This window comes from Schistocerca americana, chromosome 11 (genome assembly GCF_021461395.2).
Source record: "Schistocerca americana isolate TAMUIC-IGC-003095 chromosome 11, iqSchAmer2.1, whole genome shotgun sequence".
In the NCBI taxonomy this organism is placed as follows: Eukaryota; Metazoa; Arthropoda; class Insecta; order Orthoptera; family Acrididae; genus Schistocerca; species Schistocerca americana.
This window is the reverse complement of record NC_060129.1, coordinates 96,694,413-96,715,541: the sequence shown is the minus strand read 5'-3', so window position 1 is coordinate 96,715,541 and position 21,129 is coordinate 96,694,413. Positions and strand designations below refer to the sequence as shown.

At 43.3% G+C, this 21,129-nt stretch overlaps 1 protein-coding gene across 2 annotated transcripts in view; it reads right to left on the bottom strand.

Moving 5' to 3' along the window:
* Positions 1–21,129, bottom strand: part of LOC124554195 (ankyrin-3-like) — a 78,067-nt gene that overhangs the window by 43,568 nt on the left and 13,370 nt on the right. The window contains exon 1 of one of the 2 annotated variants that reach the window (XM_047128262.1): positions 12,896–13,007. The exons of the other annotated variant lie outside the window; for it this stretch is intronic. The gene's annotated coding sequence lies outside the window, so the exon portion shown is untranslated. Of the gene's footprint in view, positions 1–12,895; positions 13,008–21,129 lie in introns of those variants that run through there. 2 annotated transcript variants of the gene reach the window in all.

Below are 21,129 nucleotides of genomic sequence, written 5' to 3'. Positions count from 1 at the left end.
TTTAATGTCCTGACATTGTATGGTAACAGCTGTAATCTGTTCGCTAGCTTGTTTGTTCTGTTCATTAAGGTTATCGTGTTTTTCTCTCGGCTGTTTAATACTTTCAGAAAATTGTTTGTTCCGTTCTCTAAATTGTTTGTTCTCTTCTTCCAGTCGTTTGTTCTGCTCATCAAGTTTTGCATTAAGTTGTTTATACTGTTCTCTAAGTTGTTTGAAATTTTCACTCTGTTGTCTGAAATTGTTGTCTGTATTCTCACTCTGTTGTTTGATATCTGCACTAAGTTGTTGTTTGAGATCTTTACTACTGTTGTCTATTTTCTCACTTTGCTGTTGTAGCAAACTTCTCATAATTCGTACCAAGTCAAAACTAGCGTTTATATTCTCTGTGCTGTTTAGTGGTGGATCTGGAATTTTCTCGTTTTGCGTGACCATTTGGTCATTCTGTAATTTACAGAAAGGTTTATCAGTCGGACGTACACTGTCAGTCACTATTTCGGAATTAAATAAATCCGTCGTACTTTGAGTATCCTGTTCATTTTCATTAGACAAATTTGTCTGTACGTTACTTGAGTTTTCCAAATCGGGTGTGTTAAGCTTGGCAGCGCTCATTACAATAGAGCGTTCTGCGTCATCAATTGTCGTCAAATTAACAGACGAGACAATTGAGTTCGTTTGTTCATTATCAGGGTAAAAGTCATCACTAGTGGTTGGAATGCACTGATTGTTAGTGAACGCAGGATTGTCATCATTACACTGCGTGTCACAATTACTATCGGTCACGTTGTTTAAGTCGGTAATTTCATTCACAATACTTCACGATACACTATTCACAGTCTTTCGCGGCATTTTTACAATAGTCACAAATATTCACAAAACAGATAAGCACAATGCAAAAACAACACACAAATACAACAGAGCAACGAATTGCCGTTGACCTGTAGAAAGAAAGTCACAAAATTAGTAAAAGCGTAGCGCCAAATCCTAATTATATCTAAGCAAATAAGAGCAGATATCTGACTGTTGTTCAAAAGACTCTCAACGAAATACGATCCTGGACTGGGTGTCGCCAAGTGTAACCTCTCCACTGAAATTTTAAAAACAGAAATGACAATATTATTTAGAAATGCTAATGGACATTGCGCTAAGTGTAACCTCTCCACTGAAATTTTTAAGACAGAAATAATAAATGAATATGAGCCAAGAATAACCTCCCTGCAATGAACTGTACTGACAAAGGCAACAAAAATGTGAAATTCCCAATCTGACTCTGGTATAAGCTCCCACAAAAATAATGAAAAACAATTCAGTGCTAATGAAATTCAATTAAACCAAAATATCGGTCTTTGGCCCTGTGCAAAAATCAGAATTAAATTCTTACCTCATTGTAACAGCTAGTCAAATTTCTGCTCTTATTCTTGCGCACGGCTCGGAGGAACTCCATTGCAAATAATAATATTCCCTTTTTTTATTATTTAACTGAAAACTGAAACTTTTGTTTAAGGGAAGTGGAACGAAATAGTTACTTCAAGTAAATAAAAATTTTATGTAATATTGCTTTTGAAATCAAAATTATTATTGGGGGCACTTGTTGAAAATTAATTACAATAAATAAACCTTACATTATCCGATGATTATCTTAATTAACAGTATACCTTATTCAGCATCTTGACCAGTGTTGCCGACACACTACATCACACAAAACCGCACTGGGCTGCTACTACTGACCGACCGCTCTACATGACGACTACTAGCGTACTCCACGACGACTGAACAAAGCTACTGCTCGCAACGACTACTGACAGAGTACTGCTCGTAACACTCGCGCGGTCAAGCGCATACTCTCTGGTCAGAGACGCTGCAATGCCTCGCCATAGCTGCTACGTTACATACGTGTTTCAAACTCTAACCCGAATGCCGCACAAACTTCCACAGCTCACGTCAATCCGGGTTCGTAGAATGCGAAGCCATTTGGTAATGTTTACCACAGCTGTAATCTCTGAAGGGCACTGAAGTGTGATGCGGAGGTGGAATTAACACGTACATTGCAAACATGGAGTTGAATTCATTTCAGAACTACGTATCACTGCATTTCGATTTAGAATCTCGTTGAGTAAACTGGAATATGCAATTGGAATAATCGTGCATTGACGGAGACTAATGGGTTACGATTTCCCACAATACTGTTGTCACGGCGTAAATACGAGACTGGATCTATGGCTTGGCCCAGTTTAAAAGTACGCTCTCTTCTTCATCAGCGGTAGGATTAGCTTCCGTTTTGTTTTTGCAGTTACTATTTTAAGCCAACCTAGCATGGGGATAACTACGGGTTTGAAATATCGGATGATCCCAGCCATTCGGCAAAACGGGAGTGCTAAAACATGTTGATTACTCCCTACGATTATGGCGGATGGAATAACGGTTGAACTCCTTCAAAAAAGTTTTTGCTTCGCAGCTGCAGCTGGTCGTTAAGAAGGTTATTTTTTGTCATGTAGTACGTGAACTTCGCAATGCAAGAGCTGAGTATTATTCGGAGGGTTGAGTGCGTGAGCCGTTTGCACCAAGTGTTCAGCGAATGTCGAACCACGCTTGCCATCCGCAACTTTAGTAGGGATAGGCTCCTTGTATCTCGTTAGTAAGGCTCTTCCTGTTTGGCCGATGTAAAATTTCGGACAATTGTCACATGCAATCTTGTAAACCCCGGATAATGACAATTTAGGCTTTTTTAAAGTGTGAATCAGGTTCTTCTGCAGCCTACTATTAGTAGGCAAAATTGTCTGGAACCCCGGGTTCTTTAGAAGACGCCCTATTTAATATGAAACTTTATCTATGAAGGGACAAACTTCTGGCATGATACCTAACGTGGAACTTTTAGTTCCATTATTATTTACTTTCCTGTCTTACAGCCGTCTCTTCATTTCAAGCTCGTAACCGTTATTTCGCGGTGTTGTTTCAAGGTTTGCCAGTTCGTGTTCGAAGGCTTCTGCGGATAGGGGAATGGATATCGCTCTATGTATACTAGAACGAGAAAGTGCCATTTTATGCGCCAGCGGGTGTGCAGAATCGGCAGGTATGACATTCTCAGAAAACTTATGCTTCCTGGAGATGAAGATGTCACATTCTATGTGATCATCGACTATAGATAACTTAAGATCTACAACGTCATACTGGATGACTCGTTTTCAAGAGTAAAAATTTTCTCGTGGAGATCGTTGAACAGTACAAGTATCTGATCTATGTCTTCTTGGGATGAGTCAATTACCAAGAGAATATCATCCATGTATCTCGGCATACAGCTTTATTTTCTCCGCCATCTATATATTACTAACAAAAAATTGAGATTCTATCGTATCCACGAATATATCGGAAAGAATCCCAGCTAGAGGGCTACCCAATGCTAACCCGTACGGTTGTGAGTATATTTTGTCTTTAAAAGAAAAGTAATTGTATTTCAAAACAAGGCGCGGGAGATTCATGAGCTCATCAATTTCAATATCTGGTAATTTCTTATGGAAGCTTAAGTCCGATCTACAGGTACGTTGGTACGGAGGCTGGAAACCTCAAAGGGGGCCAGCTCGGATGTGGCATGGCAGATTACATTATTCAGTTTATTTACCATTCGACAGAGTTTCTGAAAGTAATTTTTCTGGAAAGCGAAGTTGTCCTTAATTTTGCGATGTAAACAGACAGCCAGCTTGTGGTACGTACTGTTTGTACTGTCCACGATAGGACGTATCGGATGGAAGTTTTTGTGCACGTTGAATTGTCTCGTTAGTATGGGCGGCTTCGGTTTCGTTTTCAGGAGCCATTTCTTTAGAAACACTCCTATTAATTTATTAGTGTTCTGCAAACCTGTTCTTATCTCTTTATGTAACGCTTGAGTAGGATCTGATTCGATGGAAGTAATGCCATTTTGATCGAAAAATGGCTGTTTTATCTATGTATTCCGCTTTGGAAGTTATAATTAACGAGTTCCCGTTATCGGCTTTCGTAAATAGGGCGCTATTAATTCTCCAGTTTACGATTAATACTTTTCACGGTTCTATAACGTAATGCTTTGATTGAGCGACAGATCATTCATTTTCTAAGATTTTACAGGATTAGCCAAACCGCGTTTGAACATTCTTTGGCGTTTTGGTACACTCCAAACCTAATTTAAGGCCTACTATGAAATTGTCTACCACGTGTGGTTCTTTAATCGCAGGTGCGATATTGAATTTCAGCGCTTTGGACAGTAACTGCGTCTTAGCTGTTGAAAACATTATAGAAGTTTTATTAATAACACGTTCACAGAACGTGGGTGTGAAACCTCTATTATTGGAACATCCTTGTTGGTTACCTCTGATAACACCCTTGGACAAATTTGACAGTTTTTTCGCATGCCTTGTAGCGTGTTTCTTCTTTCTATTTGGCAATGACATCAGTGGCCTGTGCCCAAAAATCATCTATTTGATAATCGGAAGACTTCGAATAGTGCATCAATATTTCAAGATACAACAAATAAGCTTTCTCGTTTAATTAATCTTTCTTTGTATGCAATTCCACAACCACAATTCTGTTATTGAGGATCTGAGCTATGAATTTCTTTTTGAAAGTAGGCGATTTGTAATATAATTTTCCTACATAATTGCGAGTACTAGCATGGCCATTTCATTTATTAACAAGTGTAAACAGAATAACGTGACCCCGAAGTTTGCTAGCGGATATTCCATGCCGCAAAACACAATCGTTCTTTCCGTTGAACGGACAACACGTCTCTTATCAGAGACCCATCTGAGAAGAAATCCGCATGTTCTAGGTCAAAATGCGAGTAGATTTTTGTTTTGTAGAACATCTTCACATCCCGCCCTTGGCACCCCCCCCCCCCCCCCCCCCCCCACAGAGACAAATCGCGACGTTGTTAAGGCGTTAATGAACGGAAGAATTTCGAAACACTGACTACTTCTAACAGGGAAGAGAGGTGGTGAGCCCCACACAGTGTATCCCAGGCCCACTCGTGTTCACGGTCGGTGCAGCAGAGTCTGCAGTCCGTGGTTAGCGTCCCAGGTTCGATTCCCGGCCGAGTCGCTAATTTCCTTCTCTTGGGGTCTGGGTGTTTGCGCCGCCCCCGTAACTTCGGGTCATCTCCACCGCCGAGCAGATCGGCCAAGCTGAAGGAAACGTTCTTCTGCCTAAAAACTTCCTGTGGCGTACACATTTTTTACGCGCCAATGTTTTCCGGCTCAGCGTTAAACATCGCTTTCAAACGATATGAAGTACACAAAATGCACCGTCATGAATGTACCTGTATACAGTCATGTGCATAATCGTAATACGTTACAGTGCTCTTTTCCAACACACTTCTCGTGAATCAATCAAATCTAAACCTAAAGCACCACAAAATTAATATCGTGATGGGGCATGTAGTGAAACGAAGTAACCACCTACAGATCCAAACCTGAGACGACTTTGCGGAATGGTGGTGGGTACTTTGTTCACCGAAGCCTTTCTTCGCTGCGCCGTGACGTCAGTGTTGCTGCTGCCGCCGTCCCCCCCCCCCCCCCCCCCACACCAGTGTGCTCGCAGCAGCCGGTTTCCATCAGCCTCGCCACGTGACGTCACCCGCTGACCCTGGACTGGCGACTCGCAGTTATCTGCACTGCGCGGCCGCCCGCTTCCTGCCCACAAACCGCTGTTCCGCCGTGCCAGCGCGTCTCCTCGAAGCTTCCAGGCTTGCAGCGAAATGACGACGACGACGAGAAAAATCGAGAAACTGCGGCCAATAAAGACGCCTTACCGAGGATCACCCTAGCCACGCGCCATTCTAGGGCGGAAGAGGAACCTAAATATTTCCCGTCTGTCCCTTGTGTTGCGCCGAGTACGATGGTCAGAACTTATTTTATGGCGGCTGTTTTTTGCAGTAACCCTTATATATTAGGGCTGGTCACTTTCAACAGTTCCCAGTAAGTGGCTGTTGTCTGCGCTCTGATTCGTTGATGCAGAAGAGACTGACCGGTCGCCGTATTCGGTTTTATACTACCGGGGCACTGGTGCCCCATTTTGTGGCTTTGTACTGAACCAAGAGCAAGGAAAAAATCCCTCGAAATCTCGTAGCTACAGGTACGAATTCTTACAATATAACCGCGCAGAATATCGCTGTATGACGTCATTCCCGCAAGCTGCACTTACCTTAGGTTCAAATACCAAGTTTAATTTCTGACGCTTCAAACTAAGCACAGTAAGAAACTAACTACAGGGGACTTATGACCACAGCAGTTGAGTCCCATAGTGCTCAGAGCCAAATTAACTACAGTAAGGTCCGCACTGTGGATCACCACACAAAAACTGTAAAGAGTTGACGCCATGGTTGTTTTCTTTAGTCCTGTCTGAAATATTTCGGTCGAGTAAAGTCACTTTAATAAATCTTTGCGTGAGTTTATAAAAAAACAGCACCGTTCATCATGTAATGAATATATTTTTAAAGCATCTACATGAAAGAGGCTACAAAGACGGTAGTAATTCTCTTTTAGCCAATTTAGAGACTAACCGTCCATAGATATAATTTTCATGTTTTACGTCTATCTAGGTGGTAACGATTATTTGCATATTTTTATGTAAATAAGTAAAAAAGAGGAAATAATTTGTACACGCGGTAAGTATAAAGAAATACGCAATACTAATTTCTGTAAGAGAAAATTAAAGAGAAACAGCTGTTTGAAACTGACAGATAAGGAGACAAAAATCCCTGACTTGCCGGTCGTCTTGTTTCCTTGGCGTTGGCAAAATTTTCACGACGAAAGAAAGAAGGCATGGAAGGTCGGGGACATATTTTGATAAACAGTAAGGAGAGCGATATTTGCTATGAGCAGATTTGCCCAAGTATTAAGCATTTTAATCGTAAACAAAAAAAGAGACGGAATTATTCGTGAGTGGTAACGAGAATTCATTCTATCAGCCGTGCAACTCAGAGACAAGCAAAGGTCCTGCAGTGCTTTATAGAGGACGTTACTTCACCTACTGTGGCATTTCGTGACTTGTAATCGCAATTTTACGTACGGAAAGGAACGACGCTTCAATGATACTATAAATGAACTAAGGGTAGGTAAGGCGTGAATTACAAGTTAATGAACAGCAACACTGACAGCTCACCATACACTAGGTATTTACGCGTTAGAAAGCACTTGTGTATAAGTTTCTCAGCATTATTTTGAAAGAAGAATAAAGCCATTGATGCAGTGGTTTTCCGTACTTGGCTCTCCACATAACGAACTTCTACATCCAATTTTAGAATTCAAACACTTACACTCACGTATTAACGATACCTGCGTCTTTGTATACGTCAGTTACACGCGGAACTGCATCGGTTACATATACGTACATAATTAACTTGTGTACCACAGAGGAGTAATATGGGTTCAATAGAAGTAGGCATATACTCATCATTTACGTACATTATCTTTCATTGCTTAAGGAAAGATTCCCGACAGTAAGCTACACAGTGTATGTACTGGGATTAAAGTCAGCACGTGAAGTGTAACCAAGCGTGTTCAGAAAGTAACAGATTCTGTGAATTAAAATTAGGGGCAGCAGTGATTAATTGTAAGGGCACAGAAGTACTTCGATGGTTAACATTTCGCACGTGTTCTTGGAGGCACATTACGTGTACAGATATTACGTACGTTATTGAAATAATCCGTAAATGCAATGTTGTCAACCAGACTGACTAAGAATTTAAAGACTTCTTGGCCTTGTGTAAAACGAGCAAGGGGATCGAGATCATGAGTTGGGCTGCTCAGCTCCGTACTGGTGCAGAAACTAAAGACGACGGGTAAAAGGCGAGACAGAAGGCTACCGTCAACGATTCACTCGTTTCCAGAATTCGAATTTTTCCGAAGTCAGCGCCTTGCCAAAATGCCGACAAGGCAAGACTTTTCATGTGTTGGAACATGCGAGGTATTTGACCAAATGTGGCAGCTGCAAAAAACCGTGTAAGGGGTCTGGGAGGGGGGGGGGGGGGCTGAACGAGATTTTTGTACGCAGTCCACACAAGTCAACAGCACGCAGAAGCCACGAACTCTGAACACCGCAGCAAAGTGTGTGGAAGACAGTGCGTCGGCGGTTACACTCCAAACTGTACCGTCTGGATCCCTTACAACAATTAAAAGCGGACTGTTACGGCCGGCGCATTCAGATTTGCGTCAAATTGGAGGCATCAATTTAGGATGGACATTTCGCCCCCACGCTGATATTCAGCGACAAAGCAACTAACATTTTTCTGAAAAAGTTTATCCCCGCAATGTGAGCGAGTGGAGTACTGAAAAACCTCACGTAATTTCGGCGCATGAACGCGATTCGCCGAGGGTTAATGTATCCTGTGCAGTGTGACAGGCGAAGCTGAATGGGCCGTTTTAATACTGTGAGACAACTGTGGCGGATACATCTTATCTCGATATGTTGCAGTTGTTTCGACTACTCATTCCTTCAGGGACCATCGATGTTTGTTGCTACCTAAACGACGAAATTTCGCATCGCTGGATTGGTTGTAGGCGGTTAACGCAAGTACTGATCAGCTTGCAAAAGCTCTTAACAATGGATGTTTGAAAATCTGAAACTGGTCACGGGTTTGTGTAATTAAACTGTGTGTGTCGTAATTGCGGTTGTCTCCTATATTGAAGTCATAATGTTTATAATTCTACTACAGCCCTGTTTCTCTTAATATTTATTTTCGAAAATCTAGCGATTAAAATAGGGTTTCATTGCACTGTGGCTGACTCAAATGAACTTGAAATATTAGCAGAAGGCCACTCGATCACTGACTACACAAAGTAGAGGCCATAATGGATGTTACCGGGAACTCGCGCCACAGGTATGTATGCACGATGATCTGCAGAGCCATTTTGTTTCTGTTTAGACCACTCGGCCAATGGGCTTGCGAAAATTTGAAAGGGCGCGAAACACAGGAACGTAACAGTGAGACGCAGTACAAAAAACAGACAAAAAAACCGTGGACGGGAGAGCGCGGTCTGCACTCGTCCGGAGAGTGGTGGCTGCCGCGGGGCGCCGTGCTCACGTGTCGGGGGCGTGCGCGGCTGGCCGGCTGCACAGACGCCTCTTCGTGCAGAGGCTGCGTGCGTCTCTCGCACACGCAAAGTTGCCCAGGTGTAAACCTGCCTCCACACTAGGGACAAGCGGTGCCCAGCACTGAACCTGCCGATTCCAACTGTGCATCACCAAAACGGACATAGAACACTCTTCGAAAGCTAACATGCGTGAAATACGTGCCACACAAAAATTGTTACTGTAACATTTCATTTCTTTGGTTCCGCTGAGTGGCAACCATACTGTAACCTGACAACCTGTACCAGAACTCTGGCCAAGCAACGGATCACTTTTCCACCACAACACTTTACAGAAAATAATATAGCAGCCACGCGTTCTGTTTTATCCGTGAGTGTGTGCGACGTCACGCAGCACACCATTACGCCACGGGTCAATGTCGACGGCCGCTATCAGCAGCTGCGAGCTGCTCCAGTTTAGGCAGCCGCCTGTACTGGAAATACGGGTACTTGCAGAGCCTTGATGCTTTGAGAAAAGTGAAACACACGACGGAAGTCTGAGAAAACTGCAGATTTTTTTAACTGATTAACTACTGAATGGAACACCAAGGTGACAGCGAAATTTTCGCGAACCGATTTTTTTTTTCTCCGTCTGAGACATTCAAGTACCGGGTGCTCGTAAGTAAAATGCAGCTACTGTCCGAAGTCCACTGTGGTCTGTGAGTATGGTAAGGGAGCGAAACACTGTAGACATGCTAATGCGTTAACGCGAAACCAGTTGGCGCCGGAGGAAATCAATTCCAATGTTGGTTAGCAGGTGCGAATCTGTCACTGTGCAACACCTCGCGGAAGTCTCCGGTGCTCATACTGAACAAGTTCTCCAAGTGGCGGTTAATAATATCGACATTCTGCCTTTCTCACTTGTTTGTCCCTTCCTGTCCACATTCCGTTCCCAATCCATTAGATATGGGAACATTTCTTTCCAGTGTAAATCGGTTCCGCAAGGGCGCATTAGCATACCAAGTTTCGCCGCCATACAGCAGTCACAGCCCACGATGGAGCTCTGCGAGTGGCTCAACTTGAGACTGCAAGCAGCCAGTGGTAGAGCACGGTTACTGCTGCACGCAGGCTACCCTCAGCCACGTGTCAGGGCGACACCTCGCCACCGTCTCCACGTTGCGTCACGTTTACTGCCAGCCCAAGTATCATCTGAGACACCACAGTGTGAAAGTTTATGCAACATCACATTTCAGTTGTGGACAGAACACCTAATGCATTGAAAGCACCCGGAAACACTGTACACATTCCCAAGTCACGAGTGACCTTACTCCCTTATTGGATATCTATATGTGACCTAAAGAGCTGATTCCACACAATCGCGATTACATGGAGGCCTTTTTAGGAAACTTTTGGCTGCCGCTACTGTTCATCCGTGAACGCCACAGCTTTCTACAATTCAGCAAATCTGACCTCGCTACACACGATACGTTTTGGTCTTTAATACGGCGTGCATCAATTGCGTTGTGTATTTTGTGATTGGCGAGTATGAATACGAAAACCACCACACACAGTTCCACGTCACGAAAGTGAAGGGCATTTAGAGCACCGATTCCGGCTTACTTATTATACATAAAATTCGCGCAACTTTTATCAAATCATCGTGTCCCTCACGTGTGACGACAGTCACTTCTGTGACGTCACGCGTTCTTTGCTGGCAGTGGATGAGGGGAGCACACTGAACAGTCGTCGTGTTGATCTACCTGTTTGCCAAGGAAATTGTCAATTTTATGGTTTTGGTATTCAAATTTGCGTTTTACGGCGATGTGCAGTTTAACTGACATGGCATTTTTGAACTCTTCAAGACGGGTCGTCTTCAGTACTTTGTCACGCCGAAGTGTCTGTAAATGCGACGTCGGTGGCCACCCACGATTCCGAAACTGTGACTTACCGTCGATAACGGGTAAGGCTTCTGTAACGGTATCTGGCTAAACGAAATAATGTTTACTGTAGGTTTCTGTCAAACATAATTAGCAAATGCCCCCACAAATGTTATAATTTTGACGTGATTCAGCCCTCTGACGGAAACTAACAACAAATCTACCTCGACTCTCGCAATTGTTGCACTGGAAATGGCACAAATTAAATCTAGATTCTGCCCCCGTTACAGGCTGCCCATAGAAATCTACACTGCACTTTAATCGTGTCATTTCAACGTCAAATGAAGAAGCTGGTAAATGACGGCGTCAGAATCACCGACATTCATTCCTCCCTCACATAATATACGACTGAAGCGCAGGCCGCACAGAACACGGCGCGCCTCACAGATCGCTGACGCGTTGCTTTGTCGACACACCGGGCTCTCTCATCAGACAAATAGTAACACGAGAACAGCCCAACAAAGCGGTGCAGCGTTGTAGAGTGCTAAAAAAAATTTCATCAGCAAATCACAAACGAGGAGACGTGACAGAGCGATAAAAAATACGAAATGTTTATTTCGTGAAGTACAAACATTACGATAAATTCTCAAGAATATGCCAACTACTACGCAGATGATCGCCTGTTTGTAATGAGGGTGTTGGGGAAAGCTACAGATTGCTCGTTGACCATAACCTTAATTCCAGAACATTGTGGAAATACGCAAATGAACCCGAGTGCTGCGTCTCATCGCCACAAGCGTGTCGGCGTGACGCCACGATTTGTGATTCGCGAATGGATTTCAGGATCCGCAACGCCCGCGCAGGAAACAGCTTCCGACGTCTCATTACATTGCAGACGAGTTTACGTGTGTAACATCTGACGTTAAGCATGTAAGCGAGATAAAGTTTACAAACGGTTTGAAATTGTTCTTAATGTGTGTTCGAAAGCGAGTGCTCATTCTGAAATACTGGGTAAACACAGTCTGCTTAATTTGCGCCGCTTTTTAAAGAAAAGCCCGTTTATCGCGCGTCTAAATTTTTGACACGTCATGTCTACTGAAGTGTGGGCCGTAGGACGATGTAATTTTTGCAGATACCCTACGGGGTGTGGGGATACTGTCTGCAAACTGCGTCGCGAATAGGTAGGTACTGATAGACTACAACGATACGTCTGATGCCTAAGTTGACTCCATGAACAGCGACAACGTGGCCGGAGTAGGGGGGTAGCGGAAAAATCTCTTCAGTTTTTGTAGTCTTGCGAGCAGTTTCTTGGAAGTCAGTAATTGCCCTCATTCTGAAATACTGTCCGACTAACGTCCGCGTATTTCAGCGCCCTTAGTCACGTTACCTCGCGACGCGCAATGTTTCCAACTGCGGTACTCCTCTTACTGTGTGTCAACCGCAATTTAAGATTATACCTCTGAATGAGTACATCTTCACAACATTTTAGATGTCTGAATTCGGCCACATTACGCGAAACATTAAAAAATAAATTTCTGCCCCGCCTGCAAGCCACTACACGCCTTGTCGCACTAAAAACTCTCTTACTACAAAGTTCTGCGTTTGATGGTTTTCGTAAAATTGCGTCCTACGAACATAATCAAGAACGCGAGGTTTTCATTTTAAATGCCTGTTGTACGTGAATTCCGTGGAAATCTACACTGGCACATCGAAACACTAGCCGACTGAATGTGGCGTCATTTTCCATTCGTTCCAAGTTATTCTCGCTCAAGTTTTCACAGACTGGAGCAATACCACAAGTAACGACCTATAAAGTAGTGAACACTCAAAACGGTAATTTAACACACTGTTAGCCACCCCCTTTGTTCGTAGCGGTCGTAATTTTTCAAAGTAAGACGAAGTATTAGACAAGAGCAGTGAGTTACGCGACAAAAACCACACAAAAGCGTGCAGAACACCCGCCGCTCCCATAAATTCCTGCCTTACCTTTCTGTGGTATTCCCGTGGAGACACAAGATACACAAGCTCTGTCTGGGTAGGCAGGACAATGTCGCACGCTGCTTCCCTCCAGGCTGCTGCGTCACAACTGGACCGCACACACCGCCGGCTGCCCCACCCAGCGCTGACGTCACGGGGCGGCGTTGCCAGCTCGCGCGGCAGGCGAGGGAACGGCTGCAGCAGGGCGTCTACGTCTGTGTCGGCACTGCCGGACCGCCTGCGTCCCATCCACGCCACAGTCAGTTATCTCGAACCACGCTATACAGCTGGCAACACACACCCCCTTCGCCTGGCGCCCCAAAAACCGGATTTCGTAAACCGATTTCCCAGTACCGCTTTTGGTGAACGCAAAGTTGGAACAAAGACGCTGCATTTTGGTCACGGGATGAGGAGAGGTGTGAACACAACATCTTCCGTCATCGTGCTGAGTGCCAGTGACTTACGCGCGAGCTTCGCGATTCGTACCGATCATTTGCTACCCCAGAAACGACGGACGAGTGTGACAAGTTTTCGTTAAAGAAGGTTACAGGGATATCAATGCTGAGGTCATCGGTGCCTGGGCTCACGTACTACTATAACTTAAAACAAGTTACACTGAGCACGACACACATTTACCCTCAACGTGTGGACCAACTGAAATCATTGTGATTTCGTTGATACTGGCTACGGCAAAGTTCTAGGTAGTATTAAAACTAGATGGTTGTCATTGTTGCCAGGAGTTACAAAAGTTATTGATACGTATGAACCTTTGAAATCTTGTTTTCTATCTCAGAATAGGTGTCCCACGTTGCTGAAACAAATTTAAGAGAACCCACAGTCTCTTCTTTCGCTTCATTTCACACAATGCGCATTGAAAATGTTTTTAAATTCAATCCAAAAGTTGGAAATAACCACGGTTTCCGCTTGCTTCAAGAAATAATCAATACCATTTTAATTAACTTGGAAAAGGAAGGTACTTTCACTCGGTCAAAATACGAGCCTTTTACCAATTCTAAGACACTTCGACACTTTTGTGACTTCTTTGCAAAAGTAGAGTTCTCCACTTCAACCTCTGAAATCATTTAATTGGAGAACACAAAAAAAAAAAAATACTGTTTCTTGGGCTGAACTTTTAAATTTTCTGATAATTCTTAAGGCAGTAGACTCATGTGCAACATTTCAGACGAGATAGGATGCGTGAACAACATTGTATCCCAGAAACTTGAGGAATTGGAAAAAGCTAATTTGGAAAGAGTTAAGAGACTGTGTGATATATTCCACACACTTAAAAGTACAGGTACTTCATGAAAAATATAGACACGCTTGTGAGTTTTGCTCCTGCTGTACTATACACAAATATTGTTGTGGAAAGAATATTTTCAACTGTGAATTCGCTTTGGAGGGTGGAATGTGTAGTGCTAGAACCACTTCATTCCCCACAGGTGTTTGTCTCATATTTAAGGCCAAAAACGAACATAAAATTGTTTGTCAAGTACAGAGTAGAGTTGTTCTTATTCGGTAATTGTACTGTCTAATTATTGGATTTATAGTGAATTCTTGCAACGGGTCTTTGTCCTCAGAAGTTGACTGCCGAAAGTAGTTGCTCTCTGTCCCAGTGTACTTAAAAGCAGAATAAGCAAGCATTCTTCAAAACTATATAATGTATGGATGGTCAGTGTCTGCATCAAGTAAATCCTACCCCATATTTGGCAGACTGGGTTCCGCATTTGGAGGCTGCATTCGAGAGAGACGTACCATATGTTGAAGTTTAAGCACCATTTAATATTTTCGTGTGTTTTAATTCAGACATAAATGTCGAGTGGCTCTTTACATACCACCTCATAGAGCCACTCTGCTTCCTAGTCAAACTCCCTAAAATCATTGTTCTTATCTTCCCTTAATAGCGATCAATCAATAAAATTGTAATATGTTGTCTTGTGTATCCAGTACGAGGATATTTCATTCCTTAGATCATACAACAGCCTGACAGGTGGTGGTTTTCTCGGCTATTTTTCCAGTACTTCAACGAATTTCAGCCACAATCTAAGTTTGTGTGTCTGGTGCGTGCTCAATGAAACGAGAACGAAAATAACCTCTGTTTGCCTGGTGGCTGTTGGTATTTGAAGTCAGGAACAGGTTTCATTCGGAACACCAAATTTGCCATTAAATCTGAATTTTACGGACAACAGGTAGCCTTCATAATGGCGAGACCATTTTGCACAGGATTTCGGTCACCCCAGGGATCTTATGTTGATGCTGTGACATTGTTAGGGTGTACTAACATGTAAATTTTATTTTCTACAGATCTCACACAATTTCTTCATTGGGGTTGATCAGCGTTGTTGCTTGCTTTATGAAACAGTGTCGTCTTTGATGTCTGTTTTGAATTTTGTGTGAAGAGTGTTTATGGTACTTTGGGAGCTTTTCGTTGTAATCCTTTTGATTGGGGAGTTTTTTAAATGTAATTAATGCTCGCGTGACGATGATTTTGCGCTGGGAATTGCGTGTGAAGCTCATTCTCATTCTACTAGGTTGCTTGTGAATATTCTTGTTTAGCCAGTGTGATGAACTTGGTAAAAATTTAGCATATTATTTAAGTGACTGTTTCAGGTAGTGTTTTTTTTGTATAAGATTTTCATTTGCGTTATTTGAAAATAGTTACGTGTAGTCGCTCCAAAAGCAGTACGAGGAGAAAAGAAAAAAGGTGGTTAGGAGTCAGTAGACGGAATGCCCAAAAAAGAGACTGCGACGGTACAGAGACGTGTGGGAGATGGATTTTCCCCATTTTTAGCCACGAAAATGTGCAAAATGAAACAGTAGGTTCCTCCGATGCGAGGCAAATGAGTGAGCCAGACTTCAGTGGTGCAGCGGAGATGTTTAGATTTAGGACATGCACAGCTTGTTCCACTCACAGCTAGCAGTGTTTCGGGTCGAGTGCACAATTTACTAAGTGTGAGTGTGGGCGAGGCTGAAGCAACGATAAGTGAACAGAGGGCAGCAGAGCATGTAGCTCTGAGCAGAACATGACTGGCCAATTTGGCCACGCTGATAAAAAGAATAAGCACATAGCGAAGAGTTAAAGGCAGACTGCAGACTTGCTGGCGTCAAAGGAGGAGCTAAACTGAGATTTAGTTGCCGAATATGGCACCTTAACGACTACAGTAGAATCACTGAGCTCAGAAATGGATGATATGGAAGAAACGTTCAGAACTTAGCAATCAAAATCAAGGACGACACTGCGCAATTTGAAGAAGCTAAGGTCATCGGTCGCTAGACTTAAAACACTACTTAAACTAATGTAAACTAATTTATGCAAAGAACAACACACACACCCACGTCCGTGGGAGGACTCGAACCTCCGGCGGGTGGGGCCGCGCTATCCGTGACACTGCGCCTCAAACCTCGCGGCACTTGGAGAGGCAGGAAACAGGTTAAGTGGGATAGAAGGAGAACAGGAAAGAGTGAGCGGGAAAGGCTGGTTGCCAGGTGGCTAGAACAGGAGCATGGGGGATGTGACTGATGGTGATCATAGGGAATTCTTTAACCTACTAAAACAAATGCCCATGTTCACTGGCAACATACAGGGTGGCGCACGAAATGTGTTACCATTTTGTTTTTGAATATGAACTTTACTGTCAATACGATCTGAAAGGAACATATAGTATAATGAAGAGTCGTCCATGGAGATTTGTTCTAACTCAGCGCATACTCAATATGTCCATTTCGTTTCCGACCTTCCTTCAAACGAATACTGAAGTTAGTGATTACCCTACGGCACATGTCGTCCGTAATTTCACTGAAAGCTTGAAAAGTAAGTTTTCTGAGCTCCATTAAATCAAGTGGACGTTTCGGGGAAATTTTTTACTTTAGGAACCCCCAAAGAAAAGAGTCAATGGATTGAGGTCTGGACTATTGGAGTTTTTACACGAGCATTTCGACATGCGGATCATTTCACTCAGGTTTCTAGCTCGCTTCAATCACGGACAAAATTGGCTCCCCAATGGCGGACTTATTGACCATGTGCTCAGTTGGAAGAAATCTCCATGGACGGCTCTAGTATATGTTCCTTTCAGATGGTATTGACAAAGTTTATATTCAAAAACAAAATTGTAACATTTCGTGCGCCACCCTGTATGTACGCCAAGTACGGACATTATCGAGACACTTGGGAGCGAATAAACAGCAGTAAATTTGGAACTGGAAAGTACAGTTAAGGAAACGCTCGATGTTGCAAATACAGTACATGCACAGAAGCCTTAGGCAAACCATAACAAATACCTACAGGCAATCCACTTAAACTGGAATCATTAAAATTTTATAGGAATCCACAGTACTTGCGAGCTGAAATTAGAAACAGCATTAGGTAATTTTGAAAGAGAAAATGGGAGCTCAACTTGGGAATCGACCGAAGTACAAGTAGGAACAACTGTGGATGAATAGGCCGGCTCGAGAAAGTGCAGAAGAAATCTACAGCAGAATTCCTGTGCCTGTGATGAAACGAAAATTAAGATGGACTGCGATGAAAAAAGAAAAGAAAATGACAACGAGAATGGCCCGAAACTACGGAAGACGCTATGATAATACGATGCTGAACATCTACATTCGCATCTACATATACATCTATATGCTCTGCGAACGACCGCGGCAGAGAGTACGTCCCACAATGCCAGTTGTCAGGGTTTCTTCCTGTTCCATTCACGTATGGAGCGCGGGAAGAATGACTGAATGCCTCTGTACGGTTAGTACTTATTTTAATCTTATCCTCACGATCCCTATGTGAGCGGTACGTAGACGATTGTAAGTATATTCCTAGCATCACCATCTAAAGGCGGTTCTTGAAACTTTGTTAATACACTTTCTCGGGATAGTTTGGGCCTGTCTGATTCTGGAAGTTCAGTTACTTGCGTACTTCCGTTACACTCCTACGGGTCGAACAAATCAATGACAAATTCGTGCTGCCCTTCTCTGTATACGTTCAGTATCCCTAGTTAGTCGTATCTGGTGCGGGTCCCACACACTTGAGCAATATTCTAGAACCGGTGGTACCAGTGGTTTGTAAGCAGAGTCGTTTGTAGGCTGACCGCTCTCCACCAGTAAAGTGAAGTCTGTCACCTGCTTTACCTACAACTAAGCGTATGTCTTCATTCCATCTCATACCAGGTACTTTTTATGTGTCGGCCGATTCCAACAGTGACTCCATGATATAGTCGTAGAATATTATTTTTTAGTTTTCTGGAGGCACAGTTTTACATTTATGAACATTTAAATCAAGTTGCCGTTTTTCCACCGCTCTGAATTCTTACCAAGATCTTACTGAATATTTATGCAGCTTCTTGCAGACAGTACATTACAGATAACTGGATCATCTGAAAAACTGTGAGGTTACTATTATTATTAATACACTACTGGCCATTAAAAATGCTACACCACGAAGATGACGTGCTACAGACGCGAAATTTAGCCGACAGGAAGATGCTGTGATATGCAAATGATTAGCTTTTCAGAGCATTCACACAAGGTTGGCGCCGGTGGCGACACCTACAACGTGCTGACATGAGGAAAGTTTCCAAACGATTTCTCATACACAAACAGCAGTTGACCGGCGTTGCCTGGTGAAACGTTGTTCTGATGCCTCGTGTTAGGAAGAGAAATGCGTACAATCACATTTCCGACTTTGATAAAGGTCGGATTGTAGCTTATCGCGATTGCGGTTTATCGTATCGCGACATTGCTGCTCGGTTGGTCGAGATCCAATGACTGTTAGCAGAAAATGGAGTCGGTGGGTTCAGGAGGGTAATACGGAACGCCGTACTGGATCTCAACGGCCTCGTATCACTAGCAGTCGAGATGACAGGCATCTTATCCGCATGGCTGTAACGGATCGTGCAGCCACGTCTCGATCCCTGAGTCAACAGATGGGGACGTCTGCAAGACAACAACCATCTGCACGAACAGTTCAACGACTTTTGCAGCAGCATGGACTATCAGCTCGAAGACAATGGCTGCGGTTACCCTTGATGCTGCATCACAGACTGGAGCGCCTGCGATGGTGTACTCAACGACGAACCTGGGTGCACGAATGGCAAAACATTTCTTCGCATGAATCCAGGTTCTGTCTATAGCATTATGACGGTCGCATCCGTTTTTGGCGACATCGCTGTGAACGCACATTGGAAGCGTGTATTCGTCATCGCCATATTGTCGTATCACCCGGCGTGATGGTATGGGGTGCCATCGGTTACACGTCTCGGTCACCTCTTTCGCATTGACGGCACTTTGAACAGTGGACGTTACATTTCAGATGTGTTATGACCCGTGGCTCTACCCTTCATTCGATCCCTGTGAAACCCTACATTTCAGCATGATACTGCACTACCGCATGTTGCAGTTCCTCTACGGCCTTTCTGCTTACAGAAAATGTTCGACTGCTGCACTGGCCAACACATTCTCCAGATCTGTCACCAATTCAAAACGTCTGGTCAGTGATGGTCGAGCAATTGGCTCGTCACAATACGCCAGTCACTGCTCTTGATGAACTGTGGTATCGTGTTGAAGCTGCATGGGCAGCTGTACCTGTACACGCCATCCAGCTCTGTTTGACGCAATGCCCAGGCGTATCAAAGCCGTTATTACGGCCAGAGGTGGTTGTTATGGGTACTGATTTCTCAGAATCTATGCACTCAAATTGCGTGAAAATATAAGCACATATCAGTTCTAGTATAATACATGTGTCCAATGAATAACCGTTTATCATCTGCATTTCTTCTTGGTGTAGCAATTTTAATGGCCAGTAGTGTATTTCGTCTTCCGTAGCGCTGTGGTGTGATCTTGCAGCTGTGTTGAGGGCAACCTACAGTTCACAGGAGTTTCTGCAAACGTGACGTTATTTTGACGCCATAAGCTTTGCATTCATGTGGACCGGGCTGTGGATAAGGGAGAGATTAAAATGTTGGCAAGAATTAGCTCCTAAACTTACTGAAAAAGTTGTGCCAACTGCTTTTACTAATACGCCTTCATCAACACCAAAAGTGAGACCACTTGCTGATTTACAAGCAAAAAGAATCTTAAGCCAGCCAGCACATATTCCAATAACCTGCTCATTCAAGCTTCTCAAGAAAATAAACTTATTTTTAAAACATCTGAAAACTGATGTGTGGAGTTGATCCGTAGTCAGAAAAAAAGGGGGGGCGGGGCAGCCATTCTAACAACTGAGGTAAACCATCAGCTCACTTGCCTTGTGTCCAGTAAGTAAAGCCTTTTCGAAACCTCAACACTGCTAGCATATCGAAAACACGTCACTAACATTTTGTGTAATAAAATCAAGAAAAGCGTAATGTAAGTGGTTGAAGAGGTACTTTAATGGGAGATTTTTGTTGGGAAAGAAGTGGCCTAGAAAAACTAGCCCGTAAATTGTATTTTGTACACTTCACATATGGCTACATTTTATGTATAGCAGAGACTACGTTACCTTTTTATTCTGTGGCAAATGTGTCGTTCAGTTCTATGCTTTTTATTTTGAACGGTAATTTGCTTTGCCAGATGATCAACGTGTGAATATTTATTCACATTTGCAAGCTTCACACTTAATATGTAGATTTGTAAATTATTGACAATGACAACCCAGACCTGAGACGCACACCTCCAGAGAAAGGGAACTACTGTATGTACACAATATCTAATATCTAAGAACTAACTGCAATTAACGTAATAAAGAAGTCCCAGAACCTTTACAAACTTGAAGGTGAGATGGTAGGACGCGAGTCACCTCCGTAGCTACCCTCTGCTCTGTTAACTCAACGCTTACAACCGTTGGAAGATCAGCCCCCGCACCGTAAACTGAATGTAATGAAGGCCTTAGCAGCCGATACGTCCTTATATGACGTCTGATTATAACACATCCGAAAGAAAGTGTCGTGTTTTAAAAATTCTCCCATGTACAGTTGCCTTGAAACGGTGCTGTTTCATAATACGGAATTTAGGACCTCCTATCCAGTAGAAGCCATGGCAAATGATTACGTTTTTTGATGCATAAATAATTATAACGGTCACGTGCAAATGTCAACTCACGGGGTAACAGTGTGACAAGTTTCTTTTTTTTAACCATTCTTCACGGCCCACATAAAGTCTGGTCTTCCGCCATTTCCTTTGTTTGTCTCCACAGGAACACAGCCGACCAAGCGAGCAGAACCGTTGTTCCAGCTCCAAGTACTGGAAACGCTGTCCAATGCTCCGTACTGCATGCC